This window comes from Odocoileus virginianus, chromosome 12 (genome assembly GCF_023699985.2).
Source record: "Odocoileus virginianus isolate 20LAN1187 ecotype Illinois chromosome 12, Ovbor_1.2, whole genome shotgun sequence".
In the NCBI taxonomy this organism is placed as follows: Eukaryota; Metazoa; Chordata; class Mammalia; order Artiodactyla; family Cervidae; genus Odocoileus; species Odocoileus virginianus.
In genome coordinates, this window is record NC_069685.1 from 35171257 (window position 1) to 35192032 (window position 20776).

Below are 20776 nucleotides of genomic sequence, written 5' to 3' on the forward strand. Positions count from 1 at the left end.
CTGAGTGAATAAGAGATATGCTAAATTAGAGTCAGCAAACTAAATTGTGCTGTTTTCTGGCCCACAGAATCTGTGAGATAATAATTGTATGTTTCAGAATAATTTGTTATGAGGCAATAAATAAGTTATAATTATCTGATGACATATGGACTAAAATTAAATGCTATTATTAATATTAATATTTAGTCATTTATATACTTGTTAAATTTATATTTGATGCCCCAACTTTTGAAATACAGTGGACCTTTAAACAACCTGGGTTTGAATTGCACTGGTCCACTTAAAAATAGATTTTTTTCACTAAATGCATGCTACAATATTACATGAACTATGATTGGTTGAATCCATGGATGTATAAACACAAAAATGGAGGTGGGCCAATGGTAAAGTTGTATGTAGATTTTTTAACAATGTGAGCATTGTTACTCATCACCTCAGTATTGTTCAAGGGGCAACTGCAATGTTATTTGACTGGTTTACAACTATTAATATTTGTAATAACATATTATAGTGGCATATATCCCAGCTTAGATTTTGTTCAGTTCAGTTCAGCCACTCAGTCGTGTCTGACTCTGCGACCCCATGGACTGCAGTGCACCAGGCTTTCCTGTACATCAACTCCCAGAGCTTACTCAAACTCACGTCCATTGAGTCGGTGATGCCATCCAACCCTCTTGTCCCCTTCTCCTCTTGTCCCCTTCTCCTCCTACCTTCAATCTTTCCCAGCATCAGGGTTTTTCCCAATGAGTCAATTCTTCTCATCAGGTGGCCAAAGTATCAAAGCTTCAGATTCAGCATCAGTCCTTCCATTGAATATTCAGATCTGATTTCCTTTAGGATTGACTGGTTTGATCTTCTTGGTGTCCAAGTGACTCTCAATAGTCTTCTCTGAAACCACAGTTCAAAAGCATCAATTCTTTGGTGCTCAGCTTTCTTTATGGTCCAACTCTCACATCCGTACATTACTACTGGAAAATATATATTTTTGTAAGCAATGTCAAAACAATTTGCTTACAGGGGAGAATGAAATATCCCCCCTACTTCCTCTTATGATAATTAGTTTCTTCTTTAATTACTTTAAGAATTAAAGTAAATGTATTTTGTCTACAAATCTGTTTATTTTTATTGTGAAAATGCTATAAGAATTTCTGGGATTATACAGTTCATTCATAAATCTGAATTGCTTCCTACATAATTAGTTAGTTTCTTCTCTTATATGACATTGAACTTAATTTTGCATTTCAGCAAGTGTGTTTTAATATCACTAGGAGGTATTATAAATTTAATTATCATAAATATAAGCATCTAAAATCAGAGGATAATGATGTTTTATGACATACACTTTGATATTCTGTTATTTGAAGACAAGTTCCCAACAAAAGCAATTTAGCTTGATAATTCATAAGTAAGTGAAAGTTGCTCAGTCGTGTCCAACTCTTTGTGACCCGATGGACTATACAGCCCATGGAATTCTCCAGGCCAGAATACTGGAATGGGTAGCCTATCCCTTCTCCAGCGGATCTTCTCCACCCAGGAATTGAACTGAGGTCTCCTACATTGATAACTGATGTTTGCACACAAATAGTATTAGTGCATCTAAAACTGTATTGCAATACAGTCTTTTTGTGTCTAGCTGATTCAAATGAGAAACAAAGTGAAAACTCAATCTTGATACTATAAGCAAACATATAAGCAATAAAATTGTGTCATGTTTTAATTTACTCCAGGAGCTAGCTACATGATGTTCAAAAAATTGAAGATTCAAAGAATGTAAGCTTTGATGGACAGAGCAAGCTTACATTCACATCAAAATGAGTTGGAATATATTAAGGAGATGAGCAGGTGCAAGCCTGAAGATTTATTCTGGGTGGCAATTATATTGTGCCAATCAGGATGTTATGTTCTGGTGTAATGATCAGCTTTTGTGGTTTAGGCTTAAAATTGGGGGATGTAACACTGCCTACATCTTCATCCATCTTTAGTCCAAAAGTTACTGTTATTAAAAATCTAGAATGATTGAGTCAGATATTAATAGTTTATCAACTGGAAAGGGAGAGGTTTTGACTTTGGGAGAGGTGAGTAGTCTCACATTTGGTAAGACTTTGCTAGCTCTGGCTGGAAAGAATGATAGGATTTCTGTGATTTCTGCAATTGGTGTGACCACAGAATCCCAGTGCACAGCTGTGGAGAGAGAAGCTCAGAGGATGTAAGCCACATAGAGGACCTGAGTCAGACACCATGTCCATCAATTCTTTACATATGTGTTATACTTTGATATAAAAGTTGGGCACAAAATATTTAGCATTGTTCAAATGAATAACAGGTATATGATAATATTAGGCCGATTTCAGAAAAAAAAGTCCAAAATTAGCTGCTAAAGCTATTAATTATTTATCTTGTGTGTGTATATATATATATATATATATATATATATATATAAAATGTAATGAAATTACATTAAAATGAGAAGTATAAAAAGAATATGCTCACATTTGGAGAAAAGAAAGTACCCATTTATTTGAAAAATTGAGAGAGAGTACATTTATTTCAAATTATACATTATAGAGTTTACCCATAACTACTTGCTTTTAAGCTAGTCAGAAAGAATCGCATTTCAGTTGGGTTAATGCAACATGAAGTCTTCCCTGGTAGCTCAGTTGGTAAAGAATCTGCGTGCAATGCAGGAGACCCCAGTTCAATTCCTGGGTTGGGATGATCCCAATATCACAGTAATACAAGTCTATGACCCAACCAGTAATGCTGAAGAAGCTGAAGTTGAATGGATCCATGAAGACCTACAAGACCTTCTAGAAGTAACACCCAAAAAGATAATCTCTTCATTATAGGGGACTGGAATGCAGAAGTAGGAAGTCAAGAGGTATCTAGAATAACAGGCAAATTTGGCCATCAAGTGCAAAATGAAGCAGGGTTAAAGCTAACAGTTTTGCCAAGAGAACACACGGTCATAGCAAACACCCTCTTCCAACAACACAAGAGAAGACTCTACACATGGACATTGCCAGATGGTAAACACCAAAATCAAATTGATTATATTCTTTGCATCCAAAGATGGAGAAGGTGTATGTAGTCAGCAAAAATAAGACTGGAAGCTGACTGTGGCTCACATCATAAACTGCTTATTCCCAAATTCAGACTTAAGTTGAAGAAAGTAGGGAAAAGCACTAGACCATGTGGTTATGACCTAAATCAAATCATTTATGATTATACAGTGGAAGTGACAAATAGAGTCTAGGAATTTGATCTGACAGAGTGCATGAAGAACTATGTATCGTGATTCATAACATTGTAAAGGAGGCAGTGATCAAGACCATTCTCAAGGAAAGATAAGAAAGACTTCCTCAGTGAACAATACAAAGAAAGACAGAAAACAATGGAATGTGAAAGACTAGAGATCTCTTAAAGAAAATTAGAGGTACCTGCTGAGTATTTCATGCAAAGATGGACACAGTAAATGAGAGAAAAAGTATGGATCTAATAGAAGCAGGAGCTATTAAGAAGAGGTGGCAACAATACACAGAAGAACTATACAAAAAAGATCTTCATGACCTAGATAGCCATGATGCATGATCACTCACCTTGAGCCAGACAGTCTGGAATGTGAAATCAAGTGGGCCTTAGGAAGCATCACTATGAACAATACTAGTGGAGGTGATGAAACTCCAGTAGAGCTATTTCAACCCCTAAAAGACGTTGCTGCTAAGGTGCTGAACTCACTATGCTGGCAAATTTGGAAAACTCAGCAGTGGCCACACGACTGGAAAAGGTCAATTTTCATTCAATCCCAAAGAAAGGCAATCCCAAAGAATGTTCAAATTATCGCCCAACTCACCCATCTCACACACTAGCAAAGTAATGCTCAAAATTCTCCAAGCCAGGCTTCAACAATATGTGAACCGTGAACTTCCAGAGGTTCAAGCTGGATTTAGAAAAGGCAAAGGAACCAGAAATCAAATTGGCAACATCCACTGGATCATAGAAAAAGCAAGACAGTTCCAGAGAAGCATCTACTTTTGCATTATTGACTATGCCAAATCCTTTGTATGGATCACAAGAAACTGTGGAAAATTCTTAAAGCGATGGGAATACCAGACCACCTGACTTGCCTCTTGAGAAATCTGAGTGCAGGTCAGGAAGCAACAGGTAGAACCAGACATGGAACAATGGACTGGTTCCATTTAGGAATGGAATACATCAAGGCTGAATATTGTCACCCTGCTTATTTAACTTATATGCAGAGTACATAAATGTGAAATGCTGGGCTGGATGAAGCATAAGTTGGAATCAAGATTGCCGGGAGAAATATCAATAACCTCAGATATGCAAATGACACCACCTTTATGGCAAAAAACGAAGAACTAAAGAGCCTTTTGATGAAAGTGAAAGAGGAGAGTGAAAACGCTGGTTTAAAACTCAATATTCAGAAAACCAAGATCATGGCATTCAGTCCCATCACTTCATGGCAAATATATGGGAAAACAATGGAAACAGTGACAGACTTTATTTTCTTGGGCTCCAAAATCACTGCAGATGGTGACTGCAGCCATGAAATTAAAGAACACTTGCCCCTTGGAAGAAAAGCTTTGACAAACCTAGACAGCATGTTAAAAAGCAGAGGCATTACTTTGCCAACAAAGGGATCTCTATTCAAAGCTATGGTTTTTCCAGTAGTCATGTATGGATGTGAAAGTTGGACTATAAAGAAAGCTGAGCACCTAAGAATTGATGATTTCAAATGTGGTGTTGGAGGATACTCTTGTAAGTTCCTTGGACTTCATGGAAATCAAACTAGTCAATCCTAAAGGAAATCAGTCCTGATTATCCTGTCTCATTGGATAAGACCCCAATGGTGGGAAAGATTGAAGGTAGGAGGAAAAGGGGTGACAGAGGATGAGATGTTTGGAGATGGCATCACCGACTCGATAGACATGAGTTTGAGCAAGCTTTGGGAGATGGTGAAGGACAGGGAAGCCTGGCAGGCTACAGTCCATCGGGTCTCAAAGGTTCAGACGTGACTGAGGGACTGATGTGAACTGAATGCAGCATGCATTACAAATAAGACATTTCATTGAGTTTAGTCGACAAAGTTTGATTTGATTTTAGAGGTGTTTATTTATCTTATTTCCACATTCTTTTAATTGAAATTTGCACTTGGATAAGTCAGAGGAATTTATTTTCTTGTTGGACATCTTTACTAATTCCCGTGATGTCTCTGAAAAGCATTAAGACATGAAACTGAATGAAATGGAGAATATATCCTGCATACTAAAACTGAGTGAATGATTGAAACCTTGAACAAAAGATAAAACAATTCATATAAATTTAGGGCAAAAATGACAACAAACACAACTGAAAATATTAGCAGGTCCACTAATCCTAACTCCATCAAAATAAATGCATTCTTATTTTAGGCTGACATTTTATTAAAAATAAATCATTTTAATTTTATACCTAATTATAAAGAGAAATATGACTATAGAAATGTACTTTTGATAATAAAGGAATATCATAGAGTGTATTGAATATTAGAACATCTTATTCTCTCAGTTTTCTATATTACATCCTGTGGTTTTCCCATAACTTTTGTACATCACTGAATATTAGTTGATTTTACTCTTTTGAGCAGGATAGCACACTGGTTGCCTGGATGGTACTAATTGGATTATCATATATATAACAAGAAATAAATTCAATCATATAAGTCCATTTCTCAAAATTCCTCTGGTTTCCATAAGAAAGGGTGAACTTTTACCAAGGAAACCATTTTTTTTCCCATTTAAGTGTCCATCTGCCATCAAATTTATCCATATTTGTTCAATTTTGTTTAAATTGGAAATAAGCACATTTCACAGTGTTTCAGTTCAGTTAAGTTCAGTTCACTCACTCAGTCATGTCCAGCTCTTTGTGATCTCATGAACTGCAGCATGACAGGCCTCCCTGTCCATCACCAACTCCTGGAGTTTACTCAAATTCTTGTCTACTGAGTTGGTGATGCCATTCAACCATCTCATCCTCTGTCTTCCCCTTCTCCTGCCTTCTATCTTTCCCATTATCAGGGTCTTTTCAAATGAGTCAGTTCTTGGCCACGTCAGGTGGCCAAAGTATTGCAGTTTCAGCTTCAACATCAGTCCTTCCAATGAATATTCAGGACTGATTTCCTTTAGGATGGACTGGTTGGATCTTCTTGCAGTCCAAGGGACTCTCAGGAGTCTTCTCCAACACCGCAGTTCAAAAGCATCAATTCTTCAGTGCTCAGCTTTCTTTATGGTCCAACTCTCACATCCATACATGACTACTGGAAAAACCATAGCTTTAACTAGATGGACCTTTGCTGGCAAAGTAATGTCTCTGCTTTTTAATATGCTGTCTAGATTGGTCATAACTTTTCTTCCAAGGGGCAAGCATCTTTTAATTTCATGGCTTCAGTTACCATCTGTAGTGATTTTGGAGCCCAAGAAAATAAAGTCTGTCACTGTTTCCCCATCTATTTGTCTCACAGTTTTCTTTATCTATTTCTGTATTGCATTGCAATATGCTTCTATCTGTAGTGATTTTGCCCTCTGTCAAAATTTGCAGTTTCAGAGAAAAACATTAAATATTTGAAAACTCATCTTATGAAGTCCTATATGACTTGCTTTTCAACATTAATTATGAGCAAGTGATACACTAAAATGAAGATCCATGAAGATCTATTGATTTTTTTTTTTTTTGGTGTTCAATCTATAAACCAATTCCATTGCGATGTAAAAATCCTGTGTCACTTTGAGCTTATTAAAATAAATTCATAACTTTTGATTCTAAGAAATGATGGCATAGACTCACTTTTCCCTGTTTCTCGCTGTGCATGCATGTTAAGTCACTTCAGTTGTGTTCGACTCCTTGTGACTCCATATATATAGCCTGCCAGGCTCCTCTGCCCATGGAATTATCCAGGCAAGAATACTGGTAGCCATTTTCTTCTCCAGGGGATCTTCCTGACCCAAGGATCAAACCTGTATCTGCTACATCTCCTGCACTGGCAGGCAGATTGTTTACCACTAACACCACCTAGGAGGCCATTTCTCTCTGTGTATACAATGAAATGTGCTAGGAATAATGCAACACAATCATATAAGGGCTCTGAAAGTTAAAAAGAGGAAGGTAAACTAGCAGATACATCATGATTTAGAGAAAACATATGGATGGCTACTAGGTTGGGTGGCACAAAACTGTGCAACCGAGAAACTCCTCAGGCATAGAAACACACTTATCTCTCTCGCACACACACACAAACACACAAACACAGAATAAAAGGACCAGAAAATGTGCACCCCAGTGGAGGTTTAGGAAGGTGATTCATACTCAGTGACAATAGTAGATCCAGCCTCCCTGCAGCAACGTATCAGCAGAATTCAGGAAACAAAAACATTTGGTTGCTATGACCCAATCTTCACATGAAAGCAATGAAAGGATTCAGCCAGCCCCATCTACTCCAGAACCCCTAAAAGGAAGCAACAGGCAAGTCTCTCTGTCTGCACAACAAGCACGAGGGAATCTTGTGTCTCCTGGTCCTCTACTCACTTGTAAAGGCAATACAAAGAGCTTTGCAGACATAGTGAGTGCTTTTCCTTCACCTAGCTGTAGAACACAGTCAAGCCTCATGATCTCCACTTGAGTGTGGATCTTTATTCAACAGTGGAAACTGACCTAAAAGAAGTGTCTCTGGGGTCCCAGACAGTGGGAGAAGATAACTCAGGCTTCAGGTCTTCTGACTCTCTACCAAGTGGCAGTCAACTACACAAATTCTGAGATATTAATACCAAATTGGTATATGAATTTAAAACAATTCCAATGGAAATGCCATCAAGGGTTTTATAGATATGGGAAAGCTTATTCAAAAGTTTACATAAAAGATATAAGAAGTATAATAGTAAATATGACCTTTTAAAAGAAAAATGTTGTGGGAGAGATTCCTCCACTCAATAATTAGTCATATTTTATAGCTACAGTAATTAAGGTAGCATGGTGTGTGTATGAGAAATAGACACATAAAAAAATGAAACAGGAAAGAGAACCAAGAAATAGACTCAAAAAGAATGTACAACTAAGTTTTGAACAAAGATGCAAAACTAATTCTATGGAAAACCTATAGTCTTTTCAAGAAATATTGTTGGAGCAATCAGACATAAGTAGTCAAAAAACAATAGAAACAAATAAAAGACTTTGACCAAAGTCTCACACCTCATTAAAAACATTAATGCAACATTGACTTGCAATTGATATTGAAGTGTTACATTTTAAAACATTTAGGAAAAAACATTCATGATCTATATGAGGAAAATTATATAACTTCATTGTAAAGAATCAAAGAAAATCTAAATAAATGGAAAATGATCCCATATTCATGGATAGAAATATTCAATATCATCAAGATGTCAATTCTTCCTAATTTGATCTATAGATTAATGTAATTCTAGTAAAAGTCTCAGAAAATTAATCTGTGGAAGCTTATAAACTGAATTTAAAGTTTACATAAAGAGGTACAAGACCAAGAATAGTCAGTAAAATATTGTAGATGAAGAACAATGCTGGAGGTCTGATATTACCCAACTTTAACTTAAGTTAAAATTATAATAATCACAACAGTGTGATACAGATGAAAAAAAGACAAATAAATCAATGTACTAGAATAGAGAACATAAAAAGTGACCCACGCAAATGTAGTCAACTGATTTTGACAAAATCTATATTGTAAGTATAGCCTTGTGAGAGACTGGAAGAAAAATCTTTGCAAAACATATGCTAGATTTTTTTAAAAAAGTATCCAAAATACACAAAGAAAACTTAAAACTCAACAACAAGAGAACAAAATATCTAATTTAAAATTTGGCAAATCATCTGAGCAGACTCTTCATCAAAGGAGACACATGTGTGGTATAAATACGTATATGAAAGTATACTCAATATCATATGCCATTATGGAATTTCAAATTAAAATAATAATGAGATACCAATACATACCTATTGGAATGACTAAAATTCAAAACACTGACACCACAAAATGCTGACAAGATTGGGGAGCAGCAGAATTGCTCATTTGTTTTTTGTGGGAATGTAAAATAGTATAGCCACTTTGGAAGACATTTAGCAGTTTCCTCTGAAACTAAACATGCTTTTACTATATAATGTAAGTATTGCACTCCTTGGTATTTAACCAAGTAAGTTGAAAATGTTAAGTCTGCACAAAAATATATATGTGCTGTGGATATTGCCATGTGAAAGAAGTCAATCTGAAAATGCTGTATACTCTATGAGTCCAACTATATGTCATTCTGGAAAGGTAAAACTATAGAGACAGTAAAAAGATAAATGGTGGCTAGGGGGTCAGGAGGAAGGATGGAAGGGTGGATATGTGGAGCATAAGAGAGTTATAGGACAATAAAGTTATTTCACATGAAAGTGTAATTGGTGACACTAGTTATTATCTATTTATCAAAATCCAGAATGTACAACACAGAGTGAACACTAATGCAACCTATGAACTTTAGTAAACAATGGTGGTGGTTTAGTTGCTAAGTCATGTCTGACTCTTGTGACCCTATGGACTATAGCCTGCTAGACTCCTCTGTCCATGGAGTTCTCCAGGCAAGAATACTGGAGTGGGCTGCCATTTCTTTCTCCAGGGGATCTTCCCAACCCAGGACTCAAACCAGGGTCTCTTGTATCACAGGCAGATTCTTTACCAACGAACCTAGGAGGGAAGCTCATATCAACATTGGTTGTGCATGATCGCTCACTTGTGTCTGGAGTCTTCCCATCCCAGGGATTGAATTGGGGTCTCCTGCATTGCATGTGTATTCTCTACAATCTGAACCACTAGAGAAGCCCATGAATACTGTAGTCAGTAGCCTATTCCTTCTCCAGGGGATTTTTCTGGCCAGGGAATCAACCCAGGGTCTCCTGCACTGCAGGCGGATTCTTTACCACCTGAGCTACCAGGGAGGCCCTCAATATTGGTTAAGCAATTGCAATAAGTGTACTCATTAATTCCAGATGTTAATAATAGGGAAAATGGTGAAATGAGGGTGGGGGAGTATATGGGAATTTTCTGTAATTTCAGCTCAGCTTTTCTATAAATTTAAAAAAGTGCAAACATGTAAAGTCTATTAATTTTAAACAAGTAAAATAGCATGAAATAATTGAGGTCCACAATGAGACTAAGACTTCAACAGTAAGAACACGGTCCATAAAAGCAAAAGCTAATAAGTTGGACCTCACACAATTAAACAAATGCTCTGCAAGGGAGCTTTACTTGGAAAAAGGTTGAAAAGGCAAAATGCGTACTGGGAGAAATTATTTACACATTCATAGAAGATAAAAATTAGTATTTAAAATATATAACTCAGAACTCGAGTAAACTTTAAGAAATGGAATTAGAAAATTGATTAAATATATAGAAAGGTATTTCACCAAAGATATATGCTAATTTTAAGACCATGAAAAAGTTTTTAAGTTTATTAACTGTTAGAGAAATTCAAATTCAAAACTTTTTTGTGAAACCACAAACAAATATCACTACAAATCTATCAGAATGGCTAAAATAGAAAACAATGATGGCAAAATATGCAGAAGAGGATGCTGAGAAAGCCTCTCAGTCATACAATGTTGCTGGGAATGTGAAAAGGTACACTCACTATGAAAAACAATTTGGAATCTAAAATAATTAAATTAAACATACAATTTTTGTGCATCTCAGAAATTTTACTATTGGGTAATTATCCTCAAGAAATAAAAAATTATATTCACATAAAAACTGATAAACAAATTTTAATATTAGTTTTCTTTTTTATAAAAAAATGGCAGCAGCCCAGATGTCCTTTAGTAGGTGGATGGCTAAAAAGCCATTCCAAATAAATACCTTGGAATACTATTCAGCACTAAAAATCAATGGATTACTGATACACACAACTTGCATGCATCTCCATAGAATTATGCTGAGTGAAAAAAAAAAAAAGTCCATTATGAAAAGTTGACATTCTATATTTTTCCACTTAAATACTTTTTTTAATTGTGGTTAATTATCATACCATAGCATTTGCCATGTAACATCTGTTTTTCAGTGTACATGTCTGTGGCTTTAAGTACATTTACATTATTATGCAACCAGGATAATCATGTATCTACAGAATGCTTTTATCCTCCCTAGTTGAAATGGTACACATATACCATTTAACCATAACTGCCCCACTTCAAACTACCACATAATTGCACTCATCTCACATGCTAGTAAAATAATGCTCAAAAATTTTCAATCTAGGCTTCAACAATACATGAACTGGGAACTTCTAAATGTTCAAGCTGATTTTAGAAAAGGCAGAGGAACCAGAGATCAAATTGCCAGCATCCACTGAATCATCAAAAAAAGCAAGGGAGTTCCAAAAAAATATCTATTTCTGCTTGATTGATTATGCCAAAGCCTTTGACTGTGTGAATCACAATAAACTGTGGAAAATTATTCAAGAGATGGGGATACCAGACCACCTGACCTGCCTCTTGAGAAATCTGTATGCAGGTTGGGAAGCAACAGTTAGAACTGGACATGGAACAATAGACTGGTTCCAAATAGGAAAAGGAGTACATCAAGGCTGTATATTATCACCCTACTTATTTAACTTTTATGCAGAGTACATCATGAGAAATGTTGGGCTGGAGGAAGCACAAGCTGGAATCAAGATTGCTGGGAGATATATCAATAACCTCAGATATGCAGATGACACCACCCTTGTGGCAGAAAGTGAAGAAAAACTAAAGAGCCTCTTGATGAAAATGAAAGAGGAGAGTAAAAAGTTGGCTTAAAGCTCAAACAAAAATCATGGCATCTGGCCCCATCACTTCAAGGCAAATATATGTGAAAACAGTGGCAGACTTTATTTTCTGGGGCTCCAAAATCACTGCAGATGGTGACTGCAGCCATGAAATTAAAAGACACTTACTCCTTGGAAGAAAATTATGACCAACCTAGATAGCATATTAAAAAACAGAGACATTACTTTGCCAACAAATGTCTGTCTAGTCAAGGCTATGGTTTATCCAGTAGTCATGTGTGGATGTGATAGTTGGACCATAAGGAAAGCTGAGCACCGAAGAATTGATGCTTTTGAGCTGTGATGTTGGAGAAGACTCTTGATAGTCCCATGGATGGCAAGGAGATCCAACCAGTCCATCCTAAAGAGATCAGTCCTGAGTGTTCATTGGAAGGACTGATGTTGAGGCTGAAAGTCCAATAGTTTGGCCAACTGATGCGAAGAACTGACTCATTGGAAAAGACCCTGATCTTGGGAAACATTGAAGGTGAGAGGAGCAGGGGACGACAGAAGATGAGATAATTGGATGGCATCACTGACTCAATGGACATGGGTTTGGGTGGACTCTGGCTGTTGGTGATGGACGGGGAGACCTGGCGTGCTGCGGTTCATGGAATTGCCAAGAGTCAGACACAACTGAGCGACTGAACTGAACTGAAATACAGACACACACACTCACACACACCTGTGTATATATGCACACTTAAAAAAGTACTTATTTCACTGAAGAACTCTGGATGAAGTCAAAGTCAACATCTTAGTTGTTATCCTTTAATAGTTTTCTAAGAATTTACCTTAAAGAAAACTGGGTATTTCTTCTTTTCCAATTTGTATTAATTGAATTTGTTTTTCTTCTCTGATTGCCATGACTAGGACTTCCATTCAGTTCAGTTAAGTTTAGTTCAGTTGCTCAGTCATATCTGATTCTTTGCGACCCCATGGACTGCAGAACACCAGGATTCCCTGTCTACCACCAAGTCCCAGAGCTTGCTCAAACTCATGTCCATTGAGTCAGTGATGCCATCAAGCCATCTCATCCTCTGTTGTCCCCTTCTCCTCCTGCCTTCAATCTTTCCCAGCATCAGAGTATTTTCAAATGAGTCAGTTTTTCATATCAGGTCGCCAAAGTATTGGAGCTTCAGCTTCAGCATCAGTCCTTCCAGTGAATATTCAGAATTGATTTCCTTTAGCATGGACTTGTTTTATCTCCTTGCAGTCCAAGGGACTCTCAAGAGTCTTCTCCAACACCACATTTCAAAGGTATCAATTCTTTGACACTCAACCTTTTCTATTGTCCAGCTCTCATTTTTATACATAACTACTGGGAAAATCATAGCTTTGACTATACGGACCTTTGTAGGCATAGTAGTGTAGCTGTTTTTTAATACACTGCCTAGGTTTGTCATTGCTTTTCTTCCAAGAAGTAAGTGTCTTTTAATTTCATGGCTGCAGTCACCATCTGCAGTGATTTTGGAGCCCAAGAAAATAAAGTCTTTTACTGTTTCCATTGTCTCCCCATCTATTTGCCATGAAGTGATGAGACCAGATGCCATGATATTTGCTTTTTGAATGTTGAGTTTTAAGCCAGCTTTTTCACTCTCCTCTTTCACCCTCATCAAGTGGCCCTTTCACCCCTCTTTGCTTTCTGCCATAAGGGTGGTGTCATCAGCATATCTGAGGTTATTGATATTTCTCCTGACCATCTTGATTCTAACTTAGGTTCATCCAGCCCAACATTTCACATTATGTACTCTACATATAAATTAAATTAGCAGTGTGACAATATACAGTATATCAATACTCCTTTCCCAATTTTGAACCAGTCCATTATTCCATGTCTGGTTGTAGCTGTTGATTCTTGATCTGCATACAGGTTTCACATTAGGCAGGTAAGGTAATCTGGTATTCCCATTTGTTTACAATTTTTCACAGTTCCTTGTGATCCACACATTTAGAGGCATTAGTGTAGTCAATGAAGCAGAAGTAGATATTTTTTCTGGAATTCTCTTCCTTTTTCTATGATTCTACTGATATTGGCAGTTTCATCTCTGGTTCATCTGCCTTTTCTAAAATCAGCTTATACATCTGGAAGTTCTCGGTTTGCATACTGCTGATTATGTTGAAGTAGGTTCACTCTATGTCCATCTTCTAGAGAGTTTTATTATAAATGGACATTTAATTTTGTCAAAAGTTTTTTCCACATCTGTTAAGATGATCATATGATTTTTATTCTTTAACTTGCTAATATGGTGTATCACATCAATTTATCTGCATACACTGAAGAATCCTTGCATCCCTGAAATAAACCCCATTTGATCATGTTGTACAATCCTTTTAATGTGTTGCTGGATTCTTGTTGCTAGTATTTTGTTGATGATATTTGCATCTATACTCATTGGTGATATTGGTTTGTAGTTTTCTTTTTCTGTAATGGTCTTTTTGTGATATATTTTTCTGGTTTTGGTATCAGGGTGTTCTCATGAGATGAGCTTGAAAATATTCTGCCCTCTGTAATTTCTTGGAAAACTTGAGAAAGATAAGCTCTGGTTCTTGTCTAAATGTTTGGTCTAATTCACCTATGAATCCTCTGACCCTAGACTTTTGTTTGTTGGAAGATTTTTAATCACAGTATCAGCTTCATTACTTATGATTGGTTTGTTCATATTTTCTATTTCTTTCTGGTTCAGTCTTGAAAGTTTGTGCCTTTCTAAGAACTTATCCAGTTCTTCCTGGTTGTCTATTTTATTGTCATACACTTTCTTGTAGTAGTCTCTTATGATTCTTTGTATTTCTTGATGTCAGTTGTAATTTCACCTTTTTCATTTCTAATTTAATTGATTTGAATCCTCTCCCTTTGCCTTAATGAGTCTGGCTAAGGGTTTATCAGTTTTGTCTATCTTCCTAAAGAACAAGATTATAGTTTCATTGACTTGTTCTGTTGATTTGTTCATTTCTACTTAATTTATTTCTGCTCCTATTAGTCTGTCATACAGAGTGTAGTAATTCAGAGAGAAAAAAAGAAATATTAACACATATATATGAACCTAGAAAAATGGTACAGATGAACCTATTTGAAGGGAAGGAATAGAGATACAGATATAGAGAACAGACTTGTGGACACAGAGTTGGGGAAAGGAGAGAGTGGGGGTAACTGAGACAGTAGCATTGAGATATATACTTTACTATGTGAGCCATAGAGAGCTAGTGGGAGCCTGCTGCAAGGATCAGAGAGCTCAGCTTGGTGCTCTAGAGGACTTAGAGTGGTGGGATGGGGAGGTGAGAGAAAGGTCCAGAAGGGAGGGAATGTGTGTTTACACATAGCTGATTTACTTTTTTGTATAGTACAAACTAACAAAACATTGTAAAGTAATGCCACCTCAATTAAAAGAGAAAGTATTCAAGGGAAGTCATGAAAGTATCATGACTGAGGTCCTTCCAAGCAAAAGGAATAACATAAGGAAAACCACACAGACATAAAACTTCATTCACTGAAGATACTATTAGTAGCTAGTATTGTCCCTTGTTAATTGAGCAAAACAGGGAGGGATAAATAAAGAGGTTTAAATAGGAATATATCATATTGAATATTTGAAATTAAACAAAAAACTTTGGCCTATATGCTGAAAGCCCTGTAGAGTTACTGAATATTTTCTTAAGAAAATCGTGTGACTGAGTTTGCACTTTTGAAAAAGGTTGTGGAAGATGTTATTAAAGTTGTTTAGAATGGAACCTGGAAGATCAGAAAAGAAGCTCCTGAAATAAAACACTGTAACATTTTGCTTAGACTAAAGTAAGGTCAGTGGAGACAGAAAGTCAGGAATGGGAACTAGAGAACATGATAGCTTGGACACTGTGAATGAATGAATGAAGAGACAGAGGGCATACTGGAGGTTATAAGATGCAGTCTAAAGGAAGAAGGTATACTGTGGGGGCATTGTGTGCCCTGCAGCACAGAGTGGCAGAGTTTTAAAAGGAAAAGAGCAGAGGAGAAAAAATGTAAATTATGAACAGCAGGAGACAGTGGCTAGTCACACCTTCCAGAGGTGACCACTGTGTGTATGTACCATTAATTTAGTCTACTTTATCAGAGTGTAAATATATTTTATCAAATATTTAGTTCTGTTTCATTCTCTAAGAGCCATAATCAGGCTTCACCAACAATGGGACTATCTCATTCTAGGTGGAAACCCTTAACTTCGTGGTCTTTGACTTAATACACAGATATAAACACCTTGGATTATTTGGCCTTCCTGGACTAAATGACACTTCTCTGGGCTTTACTGTGGTTTGGGGGTTTTGCTTTTTACTATGTAACTCTCATAAATGCAAAACATATTATTGAAAATATTTGTTTCCTTAACAGAACTGCTGTTTCCCCTCAACTTTGCGTAATGAGTAGGATCCTATGGGGCTTTCCCAGGATCAAGCATTCCCCCATATCCTCTGCTTGCCTTTTATTTACAGACAACCTGTAGTCTCTCAGGCCTCTCCTGAGTTGCAAAATCTTGGCTCAAGAATTAATGATTGAAAAGGATGTGAACATGTAGTAAAAAAACCCAGCAGTTCAGCCTGGAGAACTGGTAACAAACAGTAAATCAGTTATATTCAGTTCAATTCAGTTCAGTCGCTCAGTTGTATCTGACTCTTTGCGAACCCATGAACCGCAGCATGCCAGGCCTCCCTGTCAATCACCAACACCCAGAGAACACCCAAACCCATGTCCATTGAGTCAGCAATGCCATCCAACCATCTCATCCTCTGTTGTCCCCTTCTCATCCTGCCCTCAATCTTTCCCAGCATCAGGGTCTTTTCAAATGAGTCAGCTCTTCCCGTCAGAGGGCAAGGTATTGGGATTTCAGCTTCAACATCAGTCCTTCCAATGAACACCCAGGACTGATCTCCTTTAGGATGGACAGGTTGGATCTCCTTGCAGTCCATGGGACTCTCCAGTCTTCTCTAACACCACAGTTCAAAAGCATCAATTCCTCTGTGCTCAGCTTTCTTTATAGTCCAACTCTCACATCCATACGTGACTACTGGAAAAACCATAGCCTTGATTAGACAGACCTTTGTCAGCAAAGTAATGCCTCTGCTTTTCAATATACTGTCTAAATTGGTCAAAACTTTCCTTCCAGGGAGTAAGTGTCTTTTAATTTCATAGCTGCAATCACCATCTGCAGTGATTTTGGAGCCCAGAAAAATAAAGTCAGCCACTGCTTCCATTGTTTCCCCATCTATTTCCCGTGAAGTGATGGGGCCGGATGCTATGACTTAGTTTTCTGAATGTTGAGCTTTAAGCCAACTTTTTCACTCTCCTCTTTCACTTTCATCAAGAGGCTCTTGATGAAGAACTCTTCATGAAGAGTTCTTCTTCACTTTCTGCCATAAGGGTGGTGTCATCCGCATATCCGAGGTTATTGATATTTCTTCTGGCACTCTTGATTCCAGCTTGTGCTTCCTCCAGCTCTGCATATAAGTTAAATAAGCAGGGTGACAATATACAGCCTTGACATACTCCTTTTCCTATTTGGAACCAGTCTGTTGTTCCATGTCCAGTTCTAACTGTTGCTTCCTGACCTGCATACAGGTTTCTCAAGAGGCAGGTTAGGTGGTCTGGTATTCCCATCTCTTTCAGAATTTTCCACAGTTTATTGTGATCCACACAGTCAAAGGCTTTGGCATAGTCAATAAAAAAGAAATAGATGTTTTTCTGGCACTCTCTTGCTTTTTTGATGATCCAGAGGATGCTGGCAATTTGATCTCTGGTTCCTCTGCCTTTTCTAAAACCAGCTTGAACATCTGGAAGTTCATGGTTCATGTATTGCTGAAGCCTGGCTTGGAGAATTTTAAGCAGCTGTTTACTGGTGTGTGAGATGAGTGCAATTGTGTGGTAGTTTGTTGTATATCAAATCAGTTATATTGTGCTCGCTTTGGCAGCACATATACTAAATCAGTTATATTAGTAGTCACTGAATCTTTAATTCATTCCTGAAGTACCTAGATAACACTATCTGATTCACATTTCTCAGTGGTTTTACAAATACTAAGACACCCACCTAATGAAAGAAGTTAACTATATGATGATCAGGAGCAGGTAGACCTCAGACTTATTGAAGCCTAAGGATTGATAATGTTAACTCCTTTGACACTGCCCTGTCACCTCACCATCAACCAATTAGAGAACTGTGAAAAAGCTGGTCACATACCTGACAGGCACCTGCTTCACACTGCCTTTAAAAATGCTTTGCTGAAACCCACTGGGGAGTTTGGGTCTTTTGAGCATGAGCTGCCCATTCTCTTTTTTTGCTCCCTGTGATGAATGCTACACTTCCCTTCACCACAACCTGGTGTCAATGGATTGATTTTACAGCGCACAGGTAAGCAGACTCCTTTGTTTCACTAATGCTGTTGTTTAGTTGCTAAGTCATGTCTGACTCTTTTGTGACTCTATGGACTGTAGACCACCCAGGCTCCTCTGTCTATATAATTTACCAGGAAAAAATATTGGAGTAGGTTGACATTTCCTTCTCCAGGGGATCTTCTTGACTCAGGGATGAAGCTCAAGTCTCCTGCATGTCTGGTGATTCTCTACTGCTGTACCATAATGGAAGACTTTTCAGTAATGTTAGCAGTGAGTGAGTGATAGTGGTTCAGCCATGTTCAACTCTTTGTGACCTCATGGACTTAAAATCTGCCAGATTCTCCAAGCAAGAATACTGGAGTGGGTTGCCTATTCAAATTTGTTGTGACATTCCCAGAGCTTCATTAGCCATATCCGTGATAGTCCTTGGAACTAAGCAAAATTACTTGGTTAGTAAAGGACTAATTTCTATGTCATAATTATAAAATGCTTCTAACAAGAAAACATTTACATTTTCTGTATCTTGTCTACAACTTAGCACATTGAGAAATTGAATGTATCATTGATACATAAGTTAACACTTTGATTTCTTATATAATGAAATTGATGTACTGGCATTTCTTCTACTTTTTGATAATGCTTAAAAACAGTTATGCTTTACTGTAAAGCATTAAAGAAAATATATTGCAAAACTAACTGCATATAGTATGTATAACATTATTCATCTCCAATATACAACTTAACTCCAAGTATTTTTCATCCTTGTGAGTGATGACATATATAAAAAAACATTATGGTTGTTTGGTATATCTAAAAAAAAAAATCATACTAGGACACCTTTATTTGCTGCCCTGCTCAAATTACAATGTATATTCAAACTAATACAGATATATTTTCTTAAATATTTTTGATTAACTCAATAATTGTTTCCAACCTATCTTTGAATTATGGAAATTTCAGCCTATTATTTCCAGAATTGTTCTTAGAAACTTGTTTGTTTCTTTGTTTACAAAGTAAGAGAAAAATATAACTTTTTATGGTAAGACTGCTACAATGTGTATTTTGGTGGAAAATTTTCCTAGAGAATCACCTTGAGATAACTGAATTCTCTCAAAAGTTTAATTTCCCTCCCAAAATCAGCTACTAAATTTAAAATGTGGGATTTACTTTAGGACAAATCACTTTAGAAAGTCATGCTTTATCCTTTCCAAAGCAGTTCTCATGTAGAGGAAACCACAGTAACAGTATACAGTGGCAGTGAGCCAAGAAATTCAGGAACTTGTACTTGGAACCAGATATAATTTCAGGTGTTTATTTTGCCAGCAACTAGGGCTGTGACCTTGAGTAAGTAAAAGTTTTTTCTTTGACTATATAATGGACATATTCAAAATGACTACTTCTATGTGTGCTGTAAAATTGAATAAAATTATGCATGTCAAGATCAAAAAATGATGTCATGATAATAAGATCAACACATCTTAGTTAGTTTATTGTCATTATCAGAATCAGAATACTTACAAAACTTACCTGAAATTGTATGTGTTCTGCCAAGAAAGATTTGAAGCCTCCTAAACTTTTAGAGGATAACTAACTAGCTAATTATACGTACCATTATGGCCATTTTGTCCAATATATTTTTAATATAAAGTAGTCCTCACCTTTGAATGGTATCATAGTAATGAATCCCATGTGTATTGAAACCTTGCCCTCATTTTCACATGGTTCCTCAATAATTAGTCCACTGTAGATGACCTGTCATAGCTAATTATTAAATTCTCATTGAACTGAACTGAATTACCATGTTTAAAGCTAGATGAAGCTTTTGAATTTATCTGGTGCATCTCTTCATTTTTCAGCATTTTAATATATAGTAATAATAAGAAGAATTATTGACTCTGAATTACAAACACCCAAACTTTGAAAACCTAAAGTTATAATGTTTCACCTGTTTCTTCCCGGTTTCCCTACATCCAAATTCCTCAGACTTGAATAATTTAAATTAACTATCTTATATTGAACAGCTACATAAAAACAAGAGTCAGAAATATAATTCCTGTGCTCTTCAACTTTCTAACATGTAACATGTAATTAATATATATTTTGTACTTCTTTCTTTTAAAGCATATATTTTAAAAGACAAGAGCATCATAAAAATAGAAATTTATATAAAAGGTGGATCAGGCAGCTTAAAGTTGAACCTTTAAAAAGTAAAATAAAAGTAAAAGTAGCAAAAAGCATTTTTGCTACTAAAAGCTGAATTTAAATTCTCTTAAAGCATGTCTATGCTCCTCCTCCTCATTCTCACCATCATCACCACTATCATCCCTTTCATATTTTGAGATCTAGTTTTCCTAGTAAATGTAAACTATGTCATGTGACAAATTTCTGTCTTCTCTGAAGACTTTGCCAGGACAAGATAGGAGAATGACACAATGAAAATTGCCATTAAGGCAGAAAGTTATTAGTGCTAAGTATAGTTCAGTCACTTACCAATTAAACCATGTGAAACTGCCAAAGTTAAAACCAAAATTCAAAAATGGCATTCTTGTTTTAT